General features: G+C 44.0%; 1 pseudogene across 1 annotated transcript; it reads right to left on the bottom strand.

Annotated features, from left to right (window-relative positions):
- Positions 1-13,414: 13,414 nt before the first annotated feature.
- Positions 13,415-14,099, bottom strand: LOC309365338 (peptidyl-prolyl cis-trans isomerase A pseudogene; annotated as a pseudogene). The gene has a single exon. The product of its transcript is annotated as a peptidyl-prolyl cis-trans isomerase A pseudogene (transcript).
- Positions 14,100-27,829: the final 13,730 nt, after the last annotated feature.

The raw sequence follows: 27,829 nt of genomic DNA, 5'->3' as shown, positions 1-27,829 counted from the left end.
TATTCCAGGAAAGACTCATTACCTTTTTTTGATATTTATATAAGGGGATGTCTGCCATAATGGTTAGTAACGATGAATAAAAGTTTCATTGGTGTGGGGAGGTGCGGGGGGGGGGGAGAATAAGGCTCTTGTTTAGATATGGATTTTTAGCATTATGAAAAAGTGCAAAAGATGATTATATTAATGAGCTCTGCATAGGTATGTGGAGCTTCTACTACCGCTTTTTTCCATCTAGCAAGGTAGCTCAAATCTCATTTCCCTCTATCTCCTGAAACAAAACAAAACAAAGCCAAAATAAAGAAATACTCAACTGCAGGAGAAGTTCAGAAGGACCAGGCTACATCTGTGGGCACCATCAACCTCTCTTGTAAGCAAATTGGGCAACATGCACTGTTTTGGGCAGAACTAGGCTAGACCACCTATGGTCAAGAAATCTGTCTGTGACTTATATTCCTCTTGAAGTGGAATGGGCAGCAATTTGTCACCCAGTTTGCCACTTCCTGTGCAGTGATGCTCGGCAGAACAGTTCCTGGAAGAAGGGGCCATTTCCTCTTGCTTCGCTGGAGAACCTCAAGAGCACCAGCAACATTAGAGAAGTGGGGAGAGGCTTCAGCATCACATCTCCCTGGCATGCCCCAATGCCAAGGGTCCATTTAATTGTTCTGTATCTTACACACTCATAGCAAACTCAGTTCTCTCAGTGTGGATCCTTATGTAGCCACTAAGCATGCCCAGTCCTTATTTTGGACAGAAACACCCATTAAGGTTGGGTTGTTGTTGTTGTTTTGGTACTACTGCAAGATGGCATGCTATGCTTTCAACTTCCAGAGCCACTTGTAAGGTCCACACCATACATTGACTGCCATTGTTATAGAATGTACTAAATGCCACCTTCTCTCTTTGGATTGGCACCTATTATCGGAGCTTTTCAGGAGAAAATGTATCTCCCATTCCCGTAATAGATGCCTTAAGTCTTCAGTGTCATCCATGTCGCACCTTTGGCCAGCCACTAAATTTCCCCCCACAGCCCCATCTTCTGCACGAAGGGTTCTGTTCATGAATAATACCTCATTTGCACTTGAATTTCACATAGGTTAAATGGAACACAGCACAATGCTGTGAAATTTGAACAAATTTGATACCCTTGAATACAGATTGCTGGTAATGCAATAGCCACTTTGCAGCGCCTATTAAAGACGTGTAGAAATCAAAGCGGGGAGGAAATAATAAAAATCCTTCCGGGCTGGGCTAAGGCATAAGGAATTTAAGCAGGCTTTTAAAGAAGTATGAGAGATGTGGGTTTAACTAGGCTTCAGTCCTTCTTTTAATTTGAGTGCTTGCTGCTTTGTGTCAAACTGAAGTTCTACCAGAGTTGTATTCTGCCACCCACTCCTTCATTTGTCCTCTCTGGCTACCATTGCCTGAAGTAAGTTTATTGAGCTTTCTCAAGAAACAGAGTATAGTCAATTAAATATTTGCACATCCTATTTAGCCTTTATGTATCCATGCAAACCTGCAAAAGTCCTCCCCCAAAGATCTGTGGAAACTCTGCATTAACGTGACGCTAAGGTGCTGAAATTTGATTCTGCTACTTGCTTTTTTCCCTAGGTCTTCAGTCAAAATAAGAAAACAGTGTCCAGAGTGAAGAATCTTTGGTTAGCTGGTGACAGCAGCTGTTTCTGATCTGCTCGTGGCAGTCTACCTCACTTGTAATTTCTCACAAAGGTAGTGGGATAACATGCTGTAGCATTCTTACAGCTGAAGGCCCAATGTATGGATGATGCACAGCACAGCACTTCAAGTTGTGTGCATCTTTTTGCAACTGCAAATAGCAGTGAGTGGGATTCGGGATCTTAGGGGTTAGAAAGGGGAGTTTAATGTATTCTCTCCCTGCTGCGCTTCTGATGAAACTCAGTGCACCATCACAGAAAAGGCGCTTTTTTCGCGCAAGCACAACAAACTTCAGCAACTGATGGAACGTGGAGAAGGGCCTTAAGTTGAAAATATTAATGTTCAGGTAATTTTTAAATGCACTGTTGAACTATGTCAAAATCTGATGCCAAGCACTGAATGCAACTTACAGTTCAAGAATCTTCTGAACAGGGGCTGGCCTGCCCATGAGGTAGAGTGAAGCAGCCTGCCTCGGGCAGCAGAATCCCATGGGGCAGTGCTCCCATGGGACAACATGGCTGCAGTTTCAGCTTCTGGCAAGACGTTGTTGGAAGCTGCCACATGACCCTTGGCAAGCAAGAATTTGGCACTGTGGCAGCAGTGGCAGCAACTTCCCATTTCGCCTGAGGGGGTGAGACAGGCTGGACCACCTCCTGCTTCTGAAGACAGCAGAAGGACAACAAAGAGAGCAGTTTCCCAAAGCTCTTCTGTAACACCCTTGCAATTTGTTTTTGATATTTGAAAGACATAGAAAAATAGGAAGCTGCCTTATATCAAATCAGGCCATTGGTCTATTTAGCTCAATATTGTCTACACGGACTGCCTGCAACTGTCCAGGGTTGAAGTTTTATTCTGTTTTTAATGCTCTGTTGAAAGCTGCCCAGAGTGGCTGGGGAAACCCAGCCAGATGGGTGGGGTAGAAATAAATTATTATTATTATTATTATTATTATTATTATTATTATTATTATTATTATTTCATGAAGGAGCTTTTCCAAAGAGACACTAGGGATTAAATCTGGGACCTTCTGCATCCCACTTAGCTATGGTTCTTCCCCCTGCTAATTAGTCGCTTGAGTTTTCTGAAGGGATCTTGATTGGAACAAGGGGAGGAGCTTGTAACTAAAATAATTCCAATGAGGTTTTGTTTTATTATCATTATTTTAAGAAAGCAAGCCTTGCAGAGAACAGATGATAAAGTGGATGCATACCACCTTTGGGAACTAATAAGCAGTCCCTCTGTGAAACTCTCAGTATGCCGCTGTTAAAATAAACATCCAAATGTACAGCACAAACCATGGAGCACATTTTCAGAAACATAATATTTATTTTTGTGTTTAAATTTCACACTTCAAGAATATTAAATAAATAGGATGAAAGCTGTTGAAGTTTGCATGAGGTTTTCAAGCCGCAGCCCAAAAGTAAAATAAGCAGAAGGGGACATGGGATTGACCTGAAAATAACGATCATACCAATTCCAAATGTTAACTTTTTAAACAGCCCTGGAACTATGGCTCAGCTGCATTAACAATACCAAGCATGAAAACATGTTAACCTGTCAATTTTAAAAAAAGAAGATTTCAATTAGGTTCTTTGGACAAACTCTCTGTGGATTGCATTGCTGGTCATTTAAATATGTTGCCTCACAGTTGTACAACACAAGAGTTCTTATGAATGTGATCTGTACATCCAGAAACCCTTGGCTGAAATCTAATGAAGACTGAGGACAATTACAAAGCTTTTGCAGAAGCACGGAATCAAGGTTGAATCCAGACTTAGATATAACACAGATCAGCTGTGTTAAAAGTGAATCATGACTAACTGAAGTCCCATTGATTTCAATGGGTCCATTTTAAGCATAACTAAGTCTGTGCCCAATACATAGAGTTGGAAGGGACCTTGGAGACTGTTTAGTCAGAGCAGAGGAACTGTGTTGCAAAGCATCATACATGATGGATCAAGCAGGTGGGGCTGAGAAGATGTTGAACTTCTTAGGTGAGGTGGGATCTAAAGGCCAGGCAAGGATTAGAGGTGAGGGAGCACCACTTTGGAGAGGTCCAATAATCCTAAATAGGAATTGTTCCTAATTTTCCAGATAAGCCACTTAAACGCTAAGGAACAGCTAGGGCAACTTGGTGCCTATATTCTTCCTCTTAGGAATCCCTTGGTTGCTTGCTAATATGACTGCATGGAGCTTCACTCTACATAGTTTTCTACAAAGTTTCGAACAATTGCTCCTGTCAATACCGTGTCAGGGCTTATTGGGTTTCAGGAAACAGTGGATCCCCAACAAGAGGTTTATTGATATGTTGATTAGAGGATAAATAAATGCAGGACTTGTCTCCATCTTAATTGCGAGCGCTGCAGAATAGCGAGCCCTGAATTGAATAGCTGTTAGCATGCTAAGATGCTTTGCTTTCATCCATTCATGCAACAGTGCAATTCTGCAGGCTTGCACAATTTGTGACCAAGCCTCGGCAGAGTCCAGCAGCCATGTATGATAGCTTGCTGTAACAACTCCTCTGCTCCCCCAAAGAGTTCCAGACAGATAGCAAAGAGGACAGGGGTTATCTAATCCCTGCCACTGAGTGGCTGGAGATACGTTGGCTTGGTAGGTCACGTGCTTTGGGCAGCTGGAGTAGAGTTAACACTTTGAGGATTATAATGAAGTCTGCTGTTACTGGCATGGGAAGCTAGTTTAGTTTACTGTATAAATAGATTTGGCCTGATATGAGCCAACATAGGAATATGATCAGAAAAACTGATGGTATTCATTTTGTAGGATGTGGAACCAGGAGAGAACAAGAGGCCAGCTTGAGAAGGGGAGTCATGTTGGTACATGAAATATGAAGGTCCTGCAGCACCTTAAAGACAATGGGTGATGGTTGTTACTATACATACTCAGAGTAGACCCACTGAGCCTGCCCTAATTTAGTTGTATATCACACAATAAAGCCACATTCCTATAAACACCTGGTTGTAAATCCCACTGAATTCATTGGTGTTTACTTCTGATTAAGCCTGCATTGGACTGCCCTCCACCTAGACTAGGTTGGGACATGTGCCTTTTTACCTGCTATGATATACTTCACCAGATGACGTTGCAGAACAATGGGAGCTGTTCCAGATTTTCTTACAGCTGTTGCCCTATTGATATTTGATTCCAATTTTTTTAAGTGATACCTTATAAAACATATCCCGGAAAATCTCATCTCCAGACAGCCCCTGAATAATTTAGTTCAGAAGGATATTTGGTGCTAAACTGCAGATCATGCTGAATGAGTAGCAGGTAACCATCCATGTCTTTGCTTTTCCTTCAATTAATTAGATAGGCATAGGGCATGGTTGATACTTGGATCAGGGTGCACAATGAAGACTTACTCTTCCCTCCCCAGAGGTGAACCAGAAAAAAAAATCAGGTTCCTCCCCCCCACAACATGACTGTGAGAAGGAAAAGTTCCCATTTGTGCCAATAGGGTATCCCTGCACAGCCCCCAAGGCTCATTACCCTGTGAGAATGTGTGTGCAGCTTTTGCTATCATCGTGGCTGAAGGAAGAAGGGATAAGCTTCCCTGCCTTGCCTGTTGCATTCTCAGTAACCTCTGTCCTGGTGCCTGTAATTAATTAACGACAAAAACTAAGACGTAGCTGCACATGACACATTGAGAACAACATGTGGTTTGGCCCTCAGAGCAGGGGCGTTCCGAGGGGTGGGGGTGGGGTGGACCGCTCTGGGTGCCATTCCAAGGGGGGGGGGACAAAATGCCGACCCCTGATCGGCAGCAACCCCCGGGAGCGCACTGCTTGAGCACACCCCTGGGATGTGTGTCACGCCCCCTGGGACGAGCGCTGCTTTGGTTACTGGAGCAGGTTGTTTCGCCTCTGCCTCAGAGATATCACCTGGTGCTCTGAGTGAGTGAAGCGTTCCATGGGTAAATGTAAGTAAATGGGCACTGTAATAACGGGAAAGGACAGCTAGTGGAGGCCAGACCAAGAGCATTTCAAAATATTTTACAAGGGATGTTGTGATTACCAAACAAGACTGCAGTTTTATACCTGCTTATATGGGAATAAAGTCACATTGATTTCAGTCAGGTTGAATTGGATGAAACACAACTTTCTAAAGAGCTCTGGAAGTTATTTGGGAGGTTGGCGGTGTGTGTGTGTGTGTGTGTGTAAATGTTGGACATTAAGAGGTTCTATATTTTGAAGGAGGAAGTCTATGTATTTTCCTCCAGGCGCAGCAGACTTTTCCTGCCATTCAACATGCTACATTAGCTCTCTTGCTTAGAACAAAGTTATTACAGAGCTAGGTCGTGAGATAAGTGAAGAGTGCTCAGCTCCTTTCTCTGTACTCCCAGCTCCTTTGCTGACAGAGACTTCTCTGTGCCTTTAACAGCTGCGTGAAAAAGGGAGAAATTTAACTAGGGAAGCTTAACCTTCATGGATAATAAAAGCATGGTATAAATGGCAGATAGGTAAACAGGATTTCACTGTATACACATTATCCCATGGCAGTTAAACAGGATACCTAAGACAATTTCTTCACACATCTATTCCACTATGGAGGCGTGCTTTGTGAGAAAACAGGCAAGTACTGGGACACATTGTTCACAATGGTATGGCATGTTCAGCTGACTGCAGCACAGCTGAACATATTCTCAAATAAGCAGATCCCATGCACTTGCAATCCAAAGCAAATAAGGGCGGGTTTTGTGTGTGTTTGTCTCTTGGCTCTGCATTGCTGCTGAGCAGCCAGCCAGAGAAGAGAAGCAGAGGGTCACAAGCCTGCAGGCCTGTCTAGCAAGTGGGAAAGGAAAAAGGCGACACAATGGACAGAATAGGAACAGATTAAGGTATTCCAGTATTGAAATTGGTAGAAAGGAAATATTAAAATTGGGAGATAGACATCTGATGGAGATCAGATGACTGAGAGGCTGAGTCGCAAGGTTCTGGAGGAAAAGAAGTGAAGGGCACAAAGGAATCTTCTGTAATATGGTTCCCTCCAGATGCTTTGCACTAAAATCCCTACCATCCCCAGCCAGCCTGGCCAATGGGAGTTGTAGTCCAAAATATTTGGAGCGTATCTGTTTGGAGACTGGTGATATTGAGAAGTGAACTTTCCAATTAGCCCTTTTAAAAGAAAGAAATGAATGGAACAGGAATGGCTTAGAACAGGCACCCCCAAACTTGGCCCGCCAGCTGTTTTGGGACTACACTTCCCATCATCCCTGACCACTGGTCCTGTTAGCTAGGGATGATGGGAGTTGTAGTTCCAAAACAGCTGGAGGGCCGAGTTTGGGGGTGCCTGGCTTAGAACCTGAAACACTGTTTAAGGAACCACAATCTAGTTACCTTAACCAGAAAAGACCTCCTGACTCAGATTCCCCCAACTGGCCCACAGAGAAGCTGGTGTAACTAAAAGCACAGACCTAAGAGCATTTCCTTGGGAATTAAGTCTCTGTGTGTCCAATAGGGCTATTATGAATGCAGTCTAAGAGAGGGAGGAAGCCCTAGCAAAATGTGAAGAATGGCCTAGCTTGACAGACATGTCTTGTCTCAAATAGTCAAGAGTCCTTTGAGGTGAACCATGTCCTCCTTTGGACGGGTAGACCTGCCCTCCTGAAGTGCCAGAGTGAGGGAGAATAAAGTACAGTGGTACCTTGGGAGTCGAACAGAATCCGTTCCAGAAGTCCGTTCAACTTCAAAAACGTTTGGAAACCAAGGCATGGCTTCCGATTGACTGCAGGAAGCTCCTGCAGCCAACCAGAAGCCCTGGAAGCCCTGTCGGATGTTTGTGTTCCAAAGAACGTTCACAAACTGGAACACTCACTTCTGGGTTTGCGGCATTCGGAAGCCAAAACATTCAACTCACAAGGTGTTCGGGATCCAAGGTACTGATTTTTTAAAAATAATAATCAGTGTGTTAACCGAACCCTAACATCTTTGAATCAGAGTTTCCATCAAATAAAATGCAACTGTCCCCTCGAAATAGCATGTTTGCCTTGTCCTGGAACTCAAATGTTGGTGACAGTTCTCTCTTCCCACCCCACAAACGTTGTGGCATTTACACCCAAACGGAGGAGCAGAATGCAATTGAGAAAACAAGGCTTTCTGTATCAAATCATTATCTTCACTGTAGAGATTTAGCATGACAGAATTTGAAATGTCAGCTCTTCGCTTTTTTGAGTTCCGTCTTTCGACGTGAGACTCTGGATGTATATCTGTTCTAGCTGATTTACACCTTCACCACGAGGCAGTTTCTTCACAGCGTGAAGAAGACACATCTCCTGAAGACACATCTTAGAGGCAAATGCTCTGCAGCTGCTCAGGGAAAAGGCTTCCTTCCCAGTTGAAGGCAGCTTCCTGAGTTTTACTGCACCCTTGATTCAAAGAAGGGCACTTTTATGAGAGAGGGGATTGGGGACAAATGGAAACGTTCTCTCACATGTGCCATTGTGGTGACATCATCCGAGTCCATCTGGAGCTGATTCTCAACTCCAGTTTTGTGTTTTACAAATATTCACCGAATGAAGGGGGCTGGTGAGATGAGAAGCAGCAGTGGGGCAGAGTTAGAGGTGGCGCAGACAATGTGGGACAACACCAAACATCTGTTTGACAGCATAAAAGCTCTTGTATTCTGTGAACATACCAATGTGTATGAATATGCATCCTTGTCTTAATAATAATAATAATAATAATAATAATAATAATAATAATAATAAATTTTATTTATATCCCGCCCTCCCCAGCTGAAGCTGGGCTCAGGGCAGCTAACAACAATCAAAATAGTCCAACATTCTAAAATCATTCATTATAAAATTAATTAAAATCAAATTAAGATCAAATTAATGGCAACCATCAAGCAAAATTCTGTGCAGATTGCCAGAGGAGGGGGTCAGGCTGCGCCCTGACCAAAGGCCTGGTGGAACAGCTCTGTCTTGCAGGCCCTGCGGAAAGATGTCAAGTCCCGCAGGGCCCTAGTCTCTAGTGACAGAGCGTTCCACCAGATCGGAGCCACAGCCGAAAAAGCCCTGGCTCTAGTTGAGGCCAGCCTAACTTCTCTGTGGCCTGGGATCTTTAGGATGTTTTTATTTGCAGACCGTAAATTTCTCTGTGGGGCATACCAGGAAAGGCGGTCCCGTAAGTACGAGGTATCAATGCCTTTGTCTAAAGAGCCAGCCTGTAAACATGCATCTTGCTCCAGCATGATGTCTATGATGTAACAACCATTAATTGTATATAGTGCAGGATTGCAGCCCATTTAAAAAAAATTACAGATTGTTGAAGAAATGGCCAGTTAGCTACCATTTGCCATGGCCACGTATAGAGCCCACTTGAATCTGAATGTTGGAGATAAATCTTAAACTGTGTTCACACAGCAGTTAATTCTGTTTTCCCAAATGTAAGTTTCCGCATTATATTTGAACTTTCACACAATGTAAAAGCCACTTCTGGAAATATAGCAGAATATAGTGGAAGTTTAACACTCATTTCCATGCTAAATGCTTCCAGTTGCCAGCCCATTAACTCATAAAATCACGGGAGCAAAGTGCCGAAATTTGCAGCGGGATAGTGGCATACCGTTCTTTCTTGCTATTTCATGGTTGACTCATAGGAGAACAAGGACACACATGTGCAGAAGGGGTGGGGCTGCAGTGACATTGTCCAGTTACATTCATTAGTGTGTCACATCATGCACCCGATGCGAATGAAATTTAACTTAACGTCTTGGCCATCCGGTCAAAAAGTCACAGTTGCATAATGCAGCAGATACTGTCGTGTGAAAGGTCAGTGGTGCTGGCGTTATAACCCGTGTGTTTTTTTCCTGGGGGTACTCAAGGGTACGTGGTACCAGCACCTTTTCTTCTAAAAGAAAAGCATTGGCTAAAAATGCAGCACTTTCTGTAACAAGCTTGTGGTGAGTACCAGCACTGTTTTCCCCCTACAAGATTATAATCAGAGAAGCAATATTCCCCATATCTGAATGAACCCTTAGTTTCCCCCAGTGGCGTAGTGTGGGGGGTGCAGGGGGGGCCCGGCCGCACATGGCGCAACATCTGGGGATTAGGGTTAGGGGGCGCAAATCCACGGGTTAGGGGGCGCAAAATACTTGCCTTGCCCCGGGTGCTGACAACCCACGCTACGCCCCTGGTTTCCCCATCTGTGAGTTAACCCATTTTCAACTCAAGGGCCACATTCCCTTCTAGAAAGCCTTCGGTGAGGTGGGGTGGGTGGGAGGGTTGTCATATGTTAATGGTAAGCAAGGCCAGAAGCAAAAGTGGGTTGAGTATGAAGTGAGTGGATTTAACAGTAGACTAGTTTGTGTGCATTCACACCTCTCTCTCTCTGCATTCAGGTAAGCAAGAAACATTACCAGAATTCCAAGCATACTTTCAGAGAGGCCTGGAAAGGTGCATTTAGTCGCTGGGCCCGAGGTTCCCTATCTCTGGTTTAATTTTTTTAGGAGTTGAACGGGTTGTCTTAAGGATGCTGAAAATGCATTTTTAAATGAAGGCGCTAGTCATACATGTATAGATTGATCTGCAAGAACACTGGCTACCCTAATGGAACTGCTGTGGCTGCTCCAACTTACAAATTTCCACCAGGGTGAAAACAAGAGAGCCTAGTTGTTTGCTATAACTGGGTACCGAAATCAATTCATGCCCAGTTCAGTGCATGGCTCTGGCAGCCACGCAGCTAGTTTAGCCGACGGCAACGTGTCTGGAAGTCAGCGCTTGCTGATGAAAAATCAGGACTGCAAGTGATGTGTGACTCAAAAGTCATTCTCGCTTCTTCTGGAGAGCTAGGCCAGGCTAGGCTAGTTAGGCCCACACACTTTCAGCTTATTAAAAATATTCCTATCCCACATCTCCAAGATCCATGTGACTCACACTAATATTGAAAACAGGACAAAATGCAGAGAGCAGCCTGGCATACCTACTTCCACCACCAGCGGTCATCTCCAGACATTTGCATGATTAGGAGAACATATGTTTTCTGCTGAGAAGTCTGGCAGGGCCCTATTAAGAGTAGGAGTCAGCTTACAGGGTTGTGGCACACATTAGTGCAAATGTAAGTTTTGCTGATCACTGAAGAAGTGATGCTTTTGAATTATGGTGCTGGAGGAGACTCTTGAGAGTCCCATGGACTGCAAGAAGATCAGACCTCTCCATTCTTAAGGAAATCAGCCCTGAGTGCTCATGCTGGGAAAGATTGAGGGCCCAAGGAGAAAGGGACGAAGAGGACGAGATGGCTGGACAGTGTTCTCAAAGCTACCAACATGAATTTGACCAAACTGCGGGAGGCAGTGGAAGACAGGAGTGCCTGGCGTGCTCTGGTCCATGGGGTCATGAAGAGTCGGACATGACTAAACAACTAAACAACTAAACAACAACAAAGTTTTGCTGTCTGCAATATCAGTGACTCTGAAAGCAGCACCTTCGTTCTGCAGGTCTGAAGATCCCTGGCTGTGATCGCCATTGCCTTGGAAACATGCAAGATACAGCCCAGAGATGAGGAGGAGGTGGCTGCAGGTGCTTCAGGGGGTCGGGCCTTGAGGCACAATCGGAAGGACCATGTGTTTCATGCTAGAAACAAACCATAAAGGTGGGAATCCTGAGAAAACTCAAAAGGGGGAATTGCTGTTAAGTAACTGCGCCTTATTTGATTTCATTCGCTTTTGATGGATGGTAATATCTGCTGCTGCTTCCTCTCTTTTTTAAGTTTGCTTCCTTGCTACCACTTATTGTCTCTCTCTCTCTTATATTCATATATATATATATATATATATATATATATATATATATATATATGCAGGAAGAAATGACCTGTCTTAAAGGGTTTAATGATACCTAGGAAGCAGTCATCTGGTTCTTTGCTCTGACAGCTTCAGCTGCCTAGAGGAGTTTGGTTATTGGGATGATTGATCACTCCTGCTGCACACCATATGTTAGACGGTATTAGTCAGAACAGAGTTATCTGTTTCCTTGTTTCGTACACTGTGTACTAGGTATCCTTTCTTTAGGGTTTATTGCACAATTCTCTCTCGAACAGGAGCTTTACATGCTCTGCTCTTACAGGATGCACTTTTAACTATGGGCATCAAAGGCTTTGCAGAAGCACTGAGCGCAGACATGATAAAACACACACACACACACACACACACACACACACACACACGTGTCACATGCTTTAGTCAGTGTCATATACTGTAGTCTGTTCCAGACCAATGAAAATGCTGCAAGTGCATGCTGATTTCTAGAGTGACTTCACCAGATCCCTGTTGTGCATTGGCTCTGTGTACAGACTGAATAACAAGGCAAATGTGTGTGAGTTGGGTGAGGTTTTAACATCTCTGACTCTGATTCCACCATTAATATCTCCGCTTAGAGCAGGGACTCCCTGAAGTCCGGAGTTGTGCTGAGGACTCGGGTGACGAGAAAAATGCTGTCTTTTGTCATTTAAAATATAGCAACCGCTGCATTTTCCCTCTTCCTCATTTCAGTTGTAGAGCTTGTCACATTATTAATTTTCTCCTTCTTGTTCTAATCAGGGCTTTTATTCAGCCGGAACTTACCAGAACTCAGTTCCGGCCCCTCTCAGGTAGGCGCCATTGCCATTATAAGAGGACAAGGGAGGCATTCATGGTGAGTTCCAGCACCTCTTTTTCTAGAAAAATAGCACTGCACAACTGTATTATTATTATTATTATTATTATTATTATTATTGGCATTTGTATTGACCCATGAATATTTGAATGGTTTGATGACTTGGGCTTTGGTACCAAAATCAACTACCGTTGCCCTTGCATTCTTGTCCAGTGCTCCATTGACAAATCCAGTGAACAAAAGATTTGCACTTACCTAATGTTGCTTTTTTACTTAAAGAGACTTATATGACATACGCTTGCTAAGAAATTTCACATCATGGAAGCGTAATGATTTTATTAATTTTGTTGCAATTCCATTTTGCAGGTTTTATTTTTTAAAAACATACACAAGGAACAGGATGGTTTGATTTTTTAAAAAAACAACACACCACTTAATTTGAAAGGACTCTGCATCAGATTGGCTAAATAGCAAACAGCAGCCCTCCTATAGCACTGCTTTCTTCTTTAAAAGGTATGGTAGTATTTATGTACATGTTTTTAGCTTTGTTGCCCTTTCTGTTGGAGGAGAGACTGGGAGTGGAGAAGTAATGGTTGACTTGAACTTTAAAATAATCTTCCCAATGCAGGAGATGCTGCAATGCTCAGCTGACATCCAATGTTAACAGCTTTGTCCCTGAAATGTTATTTTGCTTTTCTACTCTCCCTTCAAACATAATAAATAAAGCCACGAACATCACTAAACTATCCTGCATTTGAACTGGCAGCCAACTCGTATCTGCACCTGTCATTTCACCACCCAAGTCCATAACAGAAGATGGCGGGGACCTTCTACAACTGTTGGTATAATCCAGTGTATTTATTAAGATTAAAAGCCAATGGCAGTACTGACTGTGACTTCTGTTGCATATGTCAAAGAACTTCAGGCATGATCTTATCAAAGTTGAATACTTTCAAATCAATGCAATGGATGTCAAGAATACTAAGGATACTTCCCAAACACCCCTTGTTGATATTTTCCTCTGGGTTTTGTAGAAAAGTTAGCTTCCTGTAGGCACACTCTCAGATTGCTTGGGGGAAAACCCTGGAGAGGAGTGGACCTAGGCAGCTGTGGGGAGGTGAGGACCTCCTCGTCCTTGTTTTATTTCACATTGCAAACAAAGTCGTCTTCAGTCCAGCTGGACTTGTGAGGGAGCAGAAATTGAAACCCAGTAGGAAAGCAGTAGTAAGTGAGGAGCACAAGGATTACAGGGGACTAACCCCAGCTACAGTAGGAATGGTTGATTGCTGAGACAAAGGAATCTGATGACAGCTGCCCACAGTCAGAGATGGTGATCTTCTTTCTTGTCTTGCCGTTCCTTGACCCAAAGCGCTCCATTGCTTCCACAATATTCATTCCTTCTTTGGCTTGGCCAAAGACCACATGTTTCCCATCCAATCAGCCAGTTTTTGCAGTGAAGATGAAGAACTGAGACCCATTTGTCTTGGGACCAGCATTTGACATAGACAAGACCTGTGTGCTTGAGGACAAAGTTCTCATCAGCAAACTTCTCACCGTAAATCGATTTACCACCTGTTCCATTATGACGAGTAAAGTCACCACCCTGGCACATGAACTCAGGAATGATTCTGTGGAAGCAGGACCCCTTGTAACCAAAACCTTTTCCCCCAGTGCTCAAGGCATGGAAATTCCCTGCTGTCTTTGGAACCTTGTCTGCAAACAGCTCAAAGGTGATGCACCCCATGGGCTCGCCATCGGCGGTGACATTGAAAAACACAACTGGGTTGGCCATAAGGCCGGGAATGAGTCAAGTAAAGGAAGGGGGAGTTTTTTAAAAAGAAAACTGGCAGTGGTGGTAACAGGCAGCGCGAGCGACAACCCCTCTCCACACAGTAAGGAGTGCGGCACAGCCAGGTAGGCGAGGACCTTCAGTCTCCACAACTGCTTAATGTATGGTTACCAGATTTTTTTCAATGAATCCGGGAACCCCCCCCCTTTTTGAAGCTGAGTAGCAACAGGGAGTCAGTCATGGGGAGGGAGAGGCAAAAGACCCTGGGCCCAAGCACATATGCATATCCCAAGCCTTCCCCAATGGGAAGCCTGCCCCCTTCCCCCTTTGTTTTGACAGAACGGGGGAGGCTCAGGAGTTGCGGGTGGGTGGGCGTTGCCCAGGAGGGGTGCAAGCCACACGGTTTCTCTGCCAGGCAAGCTGCAAAGCCCTTCTTTTGCACCCTGTGAAACATAAATGTGCAGAGCTTTTAAAAAACTGGGCAACGGCCGGCCAGTCGCAACTTCCGAGCCTCCTCCGATCAGTCAAAACAAAGGGGGAAGGGGGAAGGAGATCTGCACTGCCAGACGTCCCCGGTTCCCCTTTGGCAGTGGCAGCGGCAGCCAGCAGGCTGAAGCCAGCCTGGTAGCGCAGTTGTCTCTGGCTGGCTTCAGGAGCTGTTCGCTGCCGCCATTTTTCCTTGCTGGAAGTCCCCATATGATGTGTTGCACACAAGACACATCATATGGGAACTTTTGGTGAGGAAAAATGGCAGGCGCCACGGCAGCGGGCAGCTCCTGAAGCCAGCCAGAGCCAACTGTGCTACCAGGCTGGCTCCAGGCTGCCGAGGCTGCCACTGTCACATTTCCTGGGGACAGATTTGCAAATCTGGGGACATTCCGGGGACAGATTTGCAAATCTGGGGACTGTCCTTGGGAACTGGGGACATCTGGTAACCCTAGCTTAATGGGGGCAAGACTTGCCAGAGAAGAGTTGCTGCGCTCATTAGGCCTGACACTCCTGTGCAAATAACGAGTTAATTTCTACTTGCTCAGTGTAGTTTGCTGCTAGCTCATTCCTGTCACAAGGTCACCCAGGGAGTTTCATGGCTGAGTGGGGAGTGGCTGAGTCCCAGGTCCTAGTCCAAAACTCTAACCACTGCACCACACTAGATCTCTTAGTAGTTTTGTGTTTTACTGAGTGTTAAGTTGCTTTGAGAGATCTGGTGTAGAAATGCTAGAAAGAAATACACTGCTTTTGAAATAGCACGGAGTTCTTGATGTGCTCTTCATAATTCTGTGCATTTTCTGCATGCTCATCTCGAGAACAGAGTTCACTTCCTGATGAATCCACTTCCTCCTTGATTGTTTTTTTTTAAATATAGAAAGCCTAATCAAGATGCATTGGACAAGAGTGATGAAAAACATACAGCAGAGAGGTCACTTAATGCCAATCATTTTGGGACTTGAACCCAGGTTGCCGCCTTTCAAACTGCAGCCTATGTGTTTGGATTTGCACAGGTGAAGATGTTGACCTAGAAGAATATGGAACAAAACTACTACCGCTTTAAGCTGTGGAGGTTTATTAAAAAAAAAAAAGGAAAAGGAAAGGAGGAGAAGAAGAAGAAGAAACAAAGGCAAGCAGATGGCTAAAGATGAAGGTCACATCAGATTGAGAAGTTTGTCAAAATGTGATGACATAGGTAATCTGTAAACTGTTATTGCACCTAGCTGGAGGTGCTGAAAAACATTTTGAAATTACAAAAAACACTGGAGTCACCAGCGCACAAGCGGGAATGATAGCCTGGAGTGGTTCTGCTCTATGGATGAATGCCAGATGTGCAAAGCGACATATCTGGAATTAATGATATTAAACATGCTTTTCTTTTATGCTCAATAATAACTCTATTATGATTGATACAAACCGCAGACACTTTATCTAGTACAAATGGAATCGTCTGTCATTGACTATATTAAATCATCAATTTCTGCATGATGAGGATCGTTTAGGGTAACTAATCATCTGTCTCGTTCTGAAGTCTTTAAGGCTGATCAGATAACGTTTTGAATACTGCCTGAGCAGCCATGACAATCTAACCCTTCCATGTAAGGATTGAGAGGGGCCCATTATGCCGTCAAAGCCTGTGGAAATATCACAGCTCTTTCTCTACATAATACCCTGCTGTAAATAAATCACTCTCCACCGCAAACTTTATTGATCACAAGCACTTCCATGCTTGTGTCTAGTGAAGTCTCTACAGAATAAAATGCTGCTTTATATTTTGTCTTGTCAAAATATTAAACGGCTCTGTCAAGCGGAGTCAGGCTAGCAGCGATGGTGTAATTCTGCCGGAGCTCTTCTCATTCCGTCTTCCTATCTCAGCTGCCAAGCTTACAAAGCAGGGTGGGTTTTTTTCTTCTTTTTTTATAAACTTTCCAATTATAGTCTCGTAAGATTATGAAGCCTTAAGATAAAGTGTCCTAATTTAGAGGACTGGAGTACTGAACTACTAGGCGAGCAGCTGTTAGATAAAACATTTTGCACATGGAAGGGGGGGGTGGGTGGAAGAGAAATAGAAGATAACCTGGCTTATTTATATACACAACATTAATGGGGGGAAAGGAAGATAGCTTAAAAATATCTCTATTATTTTGCTGGGGCAAGAGATGGGAGAGAAATGTTTGAATTAATCTGAGGACAAAATGTTTATTATTCACAGATATATATATTTTTAAGTACTTTAAAATGACCCAAACGCTGCTTCTTTAATCTTCACACTATGTGTTTGCCTAAATAGCATTTTTTTAAAAAATGTACAAGCCTAATGCATATATAAAGCAGTTGCATCTATTTTATTTTTGGTCTGCTTTTCTCATTTGTTGGTCTTCATTTAAACATACAGAGCCGACTGACGCTTTGGATTCTTTGGCCCTTTTAAAAAAAATAAGTAAATCATAAAGCCAGATTGGATGAAAACAAGGAAGAGTCTTGTGACACCTAAAAGACTAACGGTGCCTCCAGACTGTCACTGCTTTGAGGTACGGATTCAACCATGCGCCAGAAATGTTAGGTTTTGTGCAATTAAAGTGGATTAGAATGCTCTGTTGAAACAAGCCCACTTTAAAAAAAAACAGACCTTTTTGCAGTTTGGAAAGTGATGGGGAAATGTATGGTTCATGGGAAGATGTGCAAACACCCCGCAAACAAATCCCAATGAATGCCCATTGTCCTAAACAAATCAGAATTAATGCTCCATAGAGACCAGGCAGAGTCTGAGCAACACGCCACCTGCCATTCTGTTGGCCACCCACCCAAATTGATCCTTGATCTGGATCTCTCCTTTCAGTCTGGTCTTGACACAGGAGATTTCAACACCTGCCTTTTAAGTGATCTACTTGTATAGAGACTATTTGACCCATAGCCCCTCTCCCCATTTTGTGCTGCATTGGAGGAATCCATCAAATTTCTGGAGCAAACTTTGTGGGAGTCAGGGAAGCTGCAGGGGGAAGCAGAAATCAGCAAAAAAATAATAATAAAAGCCTTATCCTGCCATTATCTGAATGGACCAGAGAGCCTTCCATCAATGGAACCCTGTGCCTTCTCTGTAACAGCCTGGCCATCCTAATACATTGAAACTGATGTGGGATCAGACAATGTAGAGATATGAAAGTCCAGAAAAGCTGGTGGATCAAGGGGTAATAGAGAAAGGAATCGTACAGAACAAAGTGGCACTAATCAAATCAGTTTTGTCATCTCTCCCCCCCCCCCCAACCCCAAGACAATGAACCCAGCCACCTTTTATTCACAGTCGCATAAGCACTACACTACAGGATGGCCATAAACGTGTACATTCAACCACTGAAATACTGTATACACCCAAAATGTAGCAATGGGGATTTATGTTACTGCTTTATGAATGAATACTGTGATGCTGATATAATTCTATGTTTCTCCAAAAACTGAGAGAAATCAAATTGGGAGTTTTCTGGTGTCATGGGGCCTAGTAATTGGGAAAATATGTATGAGTTTTGCTGTTCCATTCTTTTCTATTGTACATCTCTTATGCATTTTCGCCCTGCCTTGTTGACTCCCGTGGGACCACTATTATGAATGAAGTTTAGGAATACCTGCACTCCAAATGATGCCATTATGCTTATAATGTCCCCCCCCCCAGCCAGCCTGCTTGTCTATGTGTGGAGAAATCTTCCATCTGAGCAGACTTTGTGCATTCAGTTTGTAATGAATAGTGCAGGAGAGGGAAAGGACAGATCCCTCAAGAGTGACACAATTTGGGCAAAAGCTCTAAGCCTTGAAAATCTTTGCATCCTGACATCTGAAACAGGTGGTTCTCGAGCTCATTTTGTGAACATAAGTTGCTGTGCGGCCGACCTTCTGCTCCTGAGCCTTCTCAGATGTATCGCCAGTAGGGAACTGTCTGGCTGAATGTGTTTTTTAAAAAAACTTTTCTTTCAGCTAAAACAGAGGTCCTAATGCAAAATGCACTCAGCGACACCACGGGGATTTGTGACACTCCTTGTTAGGACTTCTGAGCCATAAACCAATAAATGGGTTAGAAAGATCTAGGTAGTTTTCCCCCTTGCTGGTGACAGTTAAAACATGGATAAAAGCATCATCATAATATTGAACAGCGATCTTAGTTTCACCAGTGAAACCAGCCACACGGCGCTGCAAATAGATTGCAGCCATCTGGGTTACAGAGCATGCATTTTGTTAAGGAAGAAAAGGACCAGGAATATAAGGGAGGGGGAATAATATGAGCAATAAAGGAACTTGGTGCTGAAATGGGAACTGTCCGAGAAAAGGAGGGGTAATTAGAGACGAGAAATTTCTCTGTAAAACCACTAGAGCCATATGAGACCCTGGCCTTCCTTCCAGACTAAATAAACAATAGGAATATAACAAACAGCTGGTATGTGCAATGGTGAGTGAAGAATGTTTCCCATCTTCTCACTATTTCCCATCTTTTCAACCTTAAGTTCAGTTTCCCCTATTCTAGCACCAGTTTCCATTTTTTTTATTAAAAAAAAGTTCACATGAATATTCACACACATTTTTTTATTCAATTTAGTTCAATATAAGCAATTTCCCCCAACAAAATGCTTATGCCTTTTTGTACATTCTTTCCCAAAATATATTTATCTTTTTTGCATGCTTTCCTCTGTTGAACAGATTTCTGAACGCGTTCTTTTTTCTTCGCGAACTGTATCACAAAATTCAGTGAAGTATGAATTTCAAATTCCAGCTGTGTTTTTTAAAGTTCAGGAAGTGAGAATCTGTCAGGTTCACATTAAAATGCAAACCAAAATAATTAATTAGTGCTGTACCCCTACGCCTACTATCTAATTTGTAAAATGTCTTGTCCATTTGTTTTCTGGGCATTCGGACACCTCTCACAATATTGTTGCCAAATTTGGCACAAGGGATACCAAGGTGTGGGCGGTGCGTTTGTCAATGGCTCTTGCTTCCAGGTAAATGTGTATAGGACTGCAGCCTAAGTGGACAGATCACCTTTGGCTTAAATGGAAAGTTAGCACACACAGCTACTGGCAGGAAGTGCTCAGTAACACCTTTGTTTTTAGGAATGCCTTTGCGGTTTACATGATTGAGTGGTGCTAGTGTTTTTCTGTATTGTTCCAAAGTTGTTCTATCTGCTTGAGTTAAATTTTTCTTTTGTATTACTTTATTTTTACCATAAGATCTTTTTAATGGATTTTGTCAGTTGCTTCGGGGGCTGTGATTGACTAGGAAATGAGGGTAAAATACCTGTAATAAATAAATAGTATCTTGCTGGACCATTTTGATAAATGGATCCCTGCTGACTGCCTTGCCATGACGGCGCTCTATCTATCCTCAGGATGCTGTAGCTAAAAAAAGAAGAAAACTGCAAATGCCATTTCAGCCCTGTCAACTAATAACTAATAAAATGATCTATCCATAAACCAAATCCTAGTCTATTAAAGCTTAAGTACAGCAAAACCCTGTACAAATCCTACAAGCCAGTAATCTCACAATAAAAACAAATCCTAAGCCACCAAACAATATTACGTCCCATCAATAGACAAGGCCATCTGCCCAGGGCAATAAAAATCATGAGAGAAAGAACTTTTAAGTGTTACAAACTCTCTCTCTCACACACACATTGCTTGCCATTGTATTGAATTTTTAAAAATTGTTTCATCATGAGGTGTTATTTGGAACTGTGTCTTTTTGTGGATTCTTAGTACTGTGTGGGCCATTTTTCATTTTTATCTGCCTCCACCACCCTTACGTTTTCTCTTTCAAATAAGAAGATTTCCCATTGCTGCATGCTGGCTTATACTGGGTTTACTGTGGAAGAACAAAATACATATATAGTGGTACCTCAGGTTATGAACCTAATTCATTCTGGAGGTCCGTTCTTAACCTGAAACTGTTCTTAACCTGAGGCACGCTTTCGCTAATGGGGCCTCCTGCTGCTGCTGGCGCGCGATTTCCGTTCTCATTCTGAGGCAAAGCTCTCAACCCTAGGTACTACTTCCGGGTTAGCGGAGTTGGTAACCCAAAGTGTTTGTAACCCAAAGCGTTTGTAACCCAAGGTACCGCTGTACACATATAAGAAAAATTCTGGCAGGAGTGGTGGGTATCTCCTGACAATAGCGGTGAGTGTAGTGGACTTTGAATGCAAGGCACCACCTACACCCACACTATTAGGGTGGGCCCGACTTACATTTCTAACCACCATGGAAATTCATGTTATATAGAACATCTCTCCATAATTCCAGAGGGGTGTGTGTGTGTGTGTGTGTGTGTGTGTATGCTCCAAAGCACATACCAACCTTCAACTCAGTGGTCTTTAGCTGGTGGGTCATGACCCACTACCAGATAGGAATGAACGAATCTATTTTGGTTTCTCTCAGTTTCTCATTTCAGTTTCTCCCTGTCTTAAGTTTGGTTCTCCACATTTCTCCACATTCATTTTTTTATATAAAAGTCCCCATGAAAATGGGATGAAAATTCATCAGCATATTAGCGCAGGTATCTCCCAACGTAAACATATCTCTATGCAACTTCACCGAGCATAAACATTTTTGCAAAGATATTCTCCCTAATATCATGCAGGTTTTTGTGTCATTTTCACTCGCATATGTATCATTGTGCACACTTTACCCTAATATATGTATTTTAGTGCACTTCCCTTGACTGGAGAACTGTGTGTGGATTTTGAATGACAGCTGTGTTTTGGCTTGCAAATGTTCTGCAAATTAGGCAGGTTTGTCTTTAAATGCAAACTACATCAAAATTCTCTCCCATCCCTACTACCAGATCATGAGGGGCATGGCCACCATGCAAATGCATGATTTTTTTTTAAAAAAGGGAGAGAAATGGGTCCCCAAATGCCAATTTGAGTAAATGGTGGGTCCTGAGTGTGAAAAGGCAGAAGATTCCTGCTCCAGCTTAAGCAAGCTTCTTTGTTTGTAGGGGGCAATGACATAGCTCTCATTACACATTTGCAATATGGATAACAGCAACTATCCAGTGGGTCAGGAACAAATGTTATGTCTTCAGCCTTGGGAGGGTAGAAACTTTGTTCTCAGATGCTATGCCAACATTCATTAGAGTCTATTCTCAAACATGCACGCTTGAGACTGCAGCCATGGTCACCACACTGGAGGTTCCCAGCAAATCCTACACATTGAGGTGTGCATGTTTGCATAAGAAATAACTTGTGCGCTGGTTAAAAGCATTCAAAGGGTGTGGACTTCTGTGACATTTCTATAACTTTTGGGAATCCCAGGCTTCTGGGGAGGGTGCTGTCAAAATCCTTCCCCAAACTTTCCAACTCCAGCTTCTTTTATTAAAACTTGTCAAGTTGAACTAACAGTTACAGCAATTTTTCAGAAGGCTACATCTTCGTGATCCCTAAGCTTGGGCTGCTGACAAGGAGTCGCTTGAAGCAAAACTGTTATCAACAAGGTGCCTTCTCCACAATAGCTCGGCCTCGGACGCCATCCCCAGCTCATCACCTCCATCTGTCTCTCTGCATGGCGGGCTGTGTGCACACCAGCAGGCTCTGGCCGTGAGGTTCAGTCTGCTGCTGAGCAACTCATCAAACATCCAACACTGTGTAGGCTCCTTCCTCTTAAGTATTTTCTGCCACAGACAGCCCTCACTGTGAATCTGACAGCAATGGAAAATAATGTAAGCAGCACTTCCCTGGGCTGGGGAGAGGGGATTGCCTCGCTCGGGGATCTGCAGGATTTTGTGCAACCATCTCTCCTGAGCTTCCAGCACAGCCTGGTTGGGGTGATCCAGACACATTCTGTGTTGTTGTTTTCAGGCAGAGGGACCTCAGCTCTCTCCTCCACTCCTTCCCCTACCTCACATTGCAGGAAGGGACATACCTCAGTGGTAGGTAAAAAGTTAGGTAAGGTAAAGGACCCCTGGATGGTTGCGGTGCTCATCTCGCTTTCAGGCCGAGGGAGCCGGCGTTTGTCCACAGACAGCTTTCCAGGTCATGTGGCCAGCATGATGCAGTACCTATTTATCTACTTGCACTGGCGTGCTTTAGAACTGCTAGGTTGGCAGGAGTTGGGACAGAGCAACGGGAGCTCACTCCGTTGCGGGGATTCAAACCGCCGACCTTCTGATCAGCAAGCCCAAGAGGCTCAGTGGTTTAAACCACAGCGCCACCTGCTCCACCTCAGTGGTAGAGGGTCCCAAGTGGTGTCTCCATGAAACTCCTGTCTGAGAGCCTGAAGAGCCTTTGCCAATGAGTGTAGACAATATGGAGCAAGTGTAGACAATATAGACCAATGGTCTGTCTCCATACTAGGCAGCTTCCTTTGTTCCTATCTCTATTCCCATGTATCTTTTTGAAAGCAACCCCATTTAGATGGATGCTTGAGATGCAAACATTAGTGTTAAAACCATCAAGGCTGGGCTAGTTTCTTCTTTAATCAGGTGGTTGTCAATTCTCACAGAGCATGATCCATGGAACTATCTATGCTCCCTTTTATTCATGTAGTTACTTTTAGCCTCCCCCCCCCAAAAAAAACCCCACTGTGAGGGCTAATCATGGATCTCCTTTGTTGTGTGTAGTTTGGCCCCCAGGCTGCAGTCCCTTGCACACTTTGGTGGAAAAATCTCATTGAATCAGGACCACATGCATACGACTGGGCTGCACAGCACTGGCTTAATTACTTTGCACTGAAATCACTGCAATTAAACATGCTGGTCTTGGGGTGGATGTTGCCTAGATTGGATCCCCTTTTTACTTTATTTTCGCTGTAGCAGCAACTCTGTGTGGTGAAAAATTAGCTTAGCAGTACATTAGATCCGAGAAAGCATTCCATCATACGCATGTAAATGGAATCGTTTTATTTTAAGTCCCTAAATACTTCCATTTATGACTAATGATTACTCTAATACATGTCTCTCCTCTTCTTTTTTATTGCCGTCTCTGGTGCTATTTTCTGTTGGTTGAAATGCAACCTAAATGCTCATCTTTCTCCCCAAAGACTTGGTTCTTTTCTTTCAACTCCCCAATAATGAGTGTGAGTTGAAGATCAGAGCATATGTTAAAAGGCGTCTGATGCATCTTTTTAAGCATTACCTTCAAATGAAGTAACTGGCCTTTAGCCCCTTGCTGCAGGATAGAAGGGGAGAAGAGATGTGCTAACACATGAGAATGGGCGAGTGACCCATCTACCGCATAGCACTATCTTTATACTTGATGCATCAGAGATAAGTGGAAATCATTCATAAATGTTTCTGGCCAAGTCTTGCAGCATTTAACCCCGGGGGGAGATGTTACTTCTCAATTTCCACAGGGAACGATTTAATGCCCTAATGCCCTGCAGAGCTCCTGGGCTGCTCACTTAGAGGATGCAAACTTTTGTCTCTTCTTCACCTTCCCTAATCATTGAGCTTAAATAGTTGTCATGAGTTCAATCATGTCTGTGCCTTTAATAACCAAAGAGCATTTGTTCACATTTATTAAGAGCAGGGGCTGTTATCTTATTAAGGCTGATGTCGAAGAATGCTGCCATTGTTTCAATTACATTTACGCCAATGGGATGGCAGACCTGCTCAAGATGACAGGACGGTGCTTTATTGCAGGCACGGCAGGAGCAAGTTTGCAAAACTCCCTCCGTCTTTATCCTCAGTAATGGCCTGTCAATGGGAAAAGGCGATGCAGGCACAGGGAGCCCTGCGCTTTGCTCCTATGACAAAGGGAGTTGTGTGGATGTCTTGTTGGTGTTTTGTGTCACTGGCGATAGTTGCAAAAGCAAGCTCAGTCCTGTGAATGTGCTTTAGTCACAACATGCAAGCATCGACTTCTCATCACCCCAGATAAAATCCCTGCCATGGTTCCACTACTTTAAAACCTTCCCATCCTCTATGATCCTCGGCTGTAAAATGGGACTAAAATACATCAAATCTATGAAGGCTTGTGCTCTGCCTGAGAACATGGAAAGGTTGAAAACACAGAAGAGGGATTCAGAAGGGGGAAAGCTGTTGCTCAGTGACAGAGCAGCTGTGTCGGGTGCACAATGCCCCAGGTTCAATCCCTGGGACCTCCAGGTAGGGCTGGAAAAGACTGAAACCCTGGAGCAGGCATAGGCAAACTCAGCCCTCCAGATGTTTTGGGACTGCAATTCCCACCATCCCTGACCACTGGTCTTGTTAGCTTAGGATGATGGGAGTTGTAGTCCCAAAACATCTGGAGGGCCGAGTTTGCCTATACCTGCCCTGGAGAGTCACTGCCAGTTTAGCATAGACAATACTGAGCCAGATGGATCAATGGTCTGACTACGTATAAGGCAGCTTCCTATATTCACACGGCTTTTTAAACATTGAAAATAGTCAGCTCTAGTCAGCACAGCACTAGTGCATCTGCTTTGCTCAGTCCAGAGCAGCCTCACCTGCCCACAACTGGGTCCTCATCCCCAGCCAGTTGGGGGAGAAAGCGCTGCCAGCTTTCATTTCCAGGCCTTTAAAGCTGCAGAAGACAGCAGTTGTGTCTCTTTTTCCAGCCTGGGCAGGGACAGTGAACATGGGCTTATCAGTAGAGCATATTAAGCAGTGGTATGAACTGCAGGGGTGTATGAGGTGTTAGGAGAGGGATAGTACCTCCGGCGGGGGCACATCATGCTCCTTCTGGGGTCCACCTTTGGTCCCCACCTTATACTCAGCTCTTACCTATGGCTCCTGGAAGCTGTCAGTGTGTGACAGCAGCCACACCCCAGGAACGGCTTCAACTGGCCGGCTAAACCAGGTGAGGGTAGCTGAATGGTCTCAAGCGCTCAGTGAGTTAGCAACTTCCCCTTCATCTGAAGGCAGACTCTGACAGATTGAGCAGATGAGACCAAGAGTGGGTCTAATGGCCAGCAAGGCATTTTCTGAACGTGCTGTAGAGGGAAGTGAGGAGCAGATGAGGCTCATCAATCTGGGAAGGTAGCCCATCTAGGAGAAGGAGAATTCTGTCCCTAAACGCATCATGGGATATCTTCGGGTGAAGAAAGTGCTACACGAATCTGGAGTGGAGTTCCTAAGACAGTTGGGCATCCTTGTAAACCTCCTTCCAGCACCTCCTGCAGCCAAGCAGGTGCCAAACATATTGCTCTGTTTTCCTTTGGACCGCATCAGTGAGGCCAAGAGGGAGTCCTGTCATCTGGGCTGCCCAGGACTTCTGTACACACTGCCCAGGCTTGTGGCCCAGGGAGGTCCCTTTGGTGCTGCTAATGTAGTGGTTTGACTTCACCCCCTTCATTGTCTCTTGAGACAGATGGAGGCCAACAACAATGTATAGACAAGCAGCATACAATAGTAGCAGGAGCAGTAAGGGCAAGTGGCACGGCATCTTACTCTGTTTCATGGCAGAGAGTTGGAATGCAGCACCCCAGTGTTTTCAGCACAGTGAGAACCTGGGCAGAAATAATGGGAGGTCCTTTATGAAACCCACAAACCCTCCAATTTTAGCTCAGCCATGACTCCCTGTATACTTCTAAAAATATTAGCTCCAATAGCGCCCCCCCCCGCCACCTAATTTGGGCTCTGCTGTTGGCTAACATTGCCTTCTGCCCTTCATCAGAACCTGTAGTGTCAAACCCTTGCTTTGCAAATCAAAATGCACAGTATTTCAAACATGTTCTTCCAGTTTGGGCATTCAGAAAACCACGATTTAACAATCGTCTCCGAAAGCTTGCCTGTTTTACCTGTATTGATAACCTTGGCACATGGATATTAGGAAGTGAGGAAGAAATAGCTATGGTTTTGAAAACACACTTGCTTTTTGCAATTTATTCTTGAGTATGGCCACAAGCAGGCCTTTAAACCTTGCTGAGAATTGGTTCCCTCTCTGCTGACGTCTCTCTACCTGTTCCCTCTTAAAATCTCTAGTGCTGCCTCCCTTTTCGCTAGGCCATAGTTTTGAGGCTCAGGTGAGAGGATCTGCACGTGTCAGAGAGTGGATTGGAATGGGCATTTCCTGCTTTATATACTGGGACATAAACCAACGACTGATGATGAAGATGAAATGTTCCCCCTAGACAGACTATTCTCCAAGTCCCCACCTCACGCCATTTTTCACAACTAGGGTACTTGTTTCCTACGTGCCGGAGTTCAATCAATGGCCGAGACATGAAAGACCATGCAATTGCATGATCAATCCCTTGAACCATCCAGGAGATTCTCTGCCAGCCCATCTCACAGTTGATTAAACTACATATGTAAAAGGTAAATGGGGAGAGAAGAGAAATCCCTTATCGCAACAGTGCCTTTTGTCTCTTGGCCTTTAATCTGCAACAAAAGAAACACATTTAAACACACTAGAAGTTCAATTTGCTCTTGCTCCTAATAGCTGATCTACTATTAAAAAAAAGAAAAAAGAGGGGGGAGGGAAATAATCTTAATTTACTTACAATTTTAACTATAGTTATACGTGCTATTTTTAGCATCCCACATGGTTGCTGCTCTTTTATGGAGTTTTGTGTTGGGAGCACAGGGGGGCTAGGAACGCCGAGCCCCCACCCCCTCAACAGAGCCCACCCCCTCATCTGCCCATACATATCCTGCTGACTTGCTGCATGTTGTGGAAGGATTCTCTGTACATCCACTAGACAGAAGAAATAATGAGCTTAAAGAACCTGAACCTCTGAAAAACAGCTGGCAGTTAGATAATGATGGATAGGCTGGAAAATCCCAGGAACGGGGCACTGGAGGAGGAGGAATGAGGCCTATAATGAAAAGAAGGCTGAAACTGGTCACCCCAGTTAGTATCAACATGCGATGTGCAATTCAGAGGGACGCTGATGGCGGAGCACAGCCTAATAATAAGAGTCTCACCACAATCGTAAAGGCAGGGCTGGTGGTTTGTTTCCCCCCCTTCTCTTCTGAATGGTACAAGAATTAAGCTGGCAATGCGTGTAAATACAGTGGTACCTCGGGTTAAGAACTTAATTCATTCTGGAGGTCCGTTCTTAACCTGAAACTGTTCTTAACCTGAGGTACCACTTTAACTAATGGGGCCTCCCGCTGCCGCCACGCCGCCAGAGCACGATTTCTGTTCTCATCCTGAAGCAAAGTTCTTAACCTGAGGTACTATTTCTGGGTTAGCAGAGTCTGTAACCTGAAGCGTATGTAACCTGAAGTGTCTGTAACCTCAGGTAACACTATATTTTGAGCTTGCTTTAAAATACAGTGGTACCTCGGGTAACCAACACTTCAGGTTACAGACTCCACTAACCCAGAAATAGTACCTCAGGTTAAGAACTTTACCT

This window comes from Podarcis melisellensis, assembly GCF_964234715.1.
Source record: "Podarcis melisellensis genome assembly, chromosome: 1".
Classification (NCBI taxonomy): Eukaryota; Metazoa; Chordata; class Lepidosauria; order Squamata; family Lacertidae; genus Podarcis; species Podarcis melisellensis.
The sequence above is the reverse complement of the archived record's forward strand: the minus strand, read 5'-3'. Positions and strand labels throughout refer to the sequence as shown.